The 2,430-nt window shown below is 38.5% G+C and overlaps 1 protein-coding gene and 1 pseudogene across 1 annotated transcript in view; both read left to right on the plus strand.

The window, feature by feature from the left end:
* The window catches only part of LOC126394668 (WD repeat-containing protein 5-like), a 181,173-nt gene extending 178,769 nt beyond the window's left edge, over window positions 1–2,404 (plus strand). Inside the window, exon 13 of the transcript XR_007570383.1 lies at window positions 2,134–2,404. The gene's annotated coding sequence lies outside the window, so the exon portion shown is untranslated. The remainder of the gene's footprint in view (window positions 1–2,133) is intronic.
* Window positions 1–2,430, plus strand: part of LOC126394929 (hamartin-like) — a 19,332-nt pseudogene that overhangs the window by 6,687 nt on the left and 10,215 nt on the right.

The raw sequence follows: 2,430 nt of genomic DNA on the forward strand, positions 1-2,430 counted from the left end.
TTGTGTTAAATTTGAAGTATTGCACACAATTGAAAGACATTCAAAACACTTTTAATTGAATTAACATCATAGTGTAGATTGATCACAGGTGTGACATTTCCCATATGGCAGGGAATCTGCAGTCGCGGTCTCTTGTCCTGCTTCTGACATTATACCTTTGGCTAATTTTCACTCTCTGTCCTGATGAACCACACCTCACATTTTCCAATATTTACCCAGTAATTTGCATTAAATGAATCCAAATTATATAATTTACATTCATAATTATTTTTTCCTTACACGTTTTTTACTGTGTAAGTATGAGGCTCTTTTCGGGTGTAATCTAAAGTGTCAGCGATAATTGTCATGGTGTTGACGGTAGATAGTCTAAACAGCAACCTGCAGCAACTTTACCATATTTACAAAAGTGAGTTACAAAATCACTAATGCAAGTTCTGCTCATATATGTACTATTTCATTAATTTTTGAAGCCCAAGCACAATGTGATGCCATTTATAGAGATATGTAATCCATCAGGGAGGTCTGAATAAAACACCAACATGGAGTGGGGCTCTGTTTCATTGTGTAATATTTGAGACTGATTCAACTACTCTTCATTCAAATGTCCAGGATTTGATCAGCTCTGACGTATCTCACGGACAAATTATTCATATTATAATGTACCAAGAGCAATACATGGGTTTCAGTCACGTGACTTTTTTTGTCGCGGCCGCCATATTTAGGACCGATTGGGGTTGATCTAGATAGACAACAGGTTGTGATTGGATGTTATTGAAGAAGGTCCTTATCACGGAGCTTCACGGTCCCTTTCAGGGTGGAGCAAAGTTACAGTGACGCGTTGTGAAACCCAGTGGGTGAGATCTATGGTAAAAATGTTTATGACAGATGTAACAACAATACTTTAAGTTAGTTTCTCATGAGATGGAATGTTTAGATTGACCTGCATGCATTTGCATTAAAAGCATTGCATTGCACTGAGACAATATTTGACCAAGAAGCCCCAAGAAGCTGCTGCAGAGGGGCCTTCTCTGACATCTCCTCCACTCTCTGAAGAATATAAGTTCAGCCAGTTATTGGTGGTCTCTGACACACTGCTATGTTGTCATTTTGATCATTATTAATATTATTATAATGTCATTATTAGTACTGTTGAATGTTCCAGTGCATACAGTGCTTCACTTTATATGAAGTACAATGACACAACAGACTTAAAGCAGTGGTGTAACAGTATGGATGTACTGGATTCAGCACACCACCTCAATACCTCACGACTTCCAGTGAGACTGTAACTGTATGTTACTGCTGCAGTCATGTTTCTAGTGTAAATATGGCCAAATCCAGAAACGTTGTTGTTGTTTCTATCAAATATATCAATCAATAATATCACAATATTCACATGACTTACACATGCAACTCATGCTGGCCTGTACATCTGGACGTTTTTGTCCATTTGTCCGCACATGGAGGCTATGAAAGTCTGTTTTTACAATGTCAATAAGTTGGCCAAGCCTTTAAACATTTATAAACCGCCATAGTGACGGAAAACAATGGGAACTGTCGCTCGCACACAGATCCCAATTTTCAATATTGCCACATATTTGACTTTTTTAAAAGGAGTCCATTTAAGAATACCAACAGTATCTATTATTAAAATCTGTCTTATGTACTTGTATTATTATGGTAAAAGCAAAGTCAGTCATGAATGGCATGCATGGGTGAGTGTCAGGCGTGTTGTGGAGGTGTTGAAGGTGCAAACCAAAACCAAAGATGCTCAGTGGATGTCAGCTGAAAGGAAGGGAGAGACCGGGGCTGCAGTCGAAAAGTCCCTGCTATCATCTATTCCTAACCACTTTTCCTTGACCTCAATGGAAAACGTCACAAGGTCAAGGGAAGATGTGAAGGAGAATTCATAAGGACTTAGGAAAAGACAACTGCGGTGCTGAGAAAATCCGACTGCACTTACGCTGGGCTACATATTGACATGGGTCTGCTGTGGTGAAACTACAATGTTCTGAAGATGGACTACAAAATGCACATGATGAGAACATATGGGGCGTACGTTCTCATCGTGTTGTTTCATGCAGGATATATAAACGTGGACAACACGGTGAAAGATATTGTTTAATTACTAAGGTCGGAATTGAATTAAAAAAGGAATATAGGCTGCCAGCCACAAACTGAAACTTAATTGTCACATTGAGAATGTTTGCTCACACTCACCCGTCTGAATCCCAAGTAGTAAAATGAAATGATGATATTACTAAAGGCTGGCAATACAACAACGCTCAAATGAATAAATGACTGATGCAAACTGAGCATATGTTACGGTGCGTGTCCCCTCCGTCCACAGCTGTGTTCAACTTGTTTGTTTTATAACAGGATAAACAAATATTAAATGCATTATTATGTTTTTCCGTGTGAATAAAAAAA

The sequence above is a fragment of the Epinephelus moara genome, chromosome 8 (assembly GCF_006386435.1).
Source record: "Epinephelus moara isolate mb chromosome 8, YSFRI_EMoa_1.0, whole genome shotgun sequence".
In the NCBI taxonomy this organism is placed as follows: Eukaryota; Metazoa; Chordata; class Actinopteri; order Perciformes; family Serranidae; genus Epinephelus; species Epinephelus moara.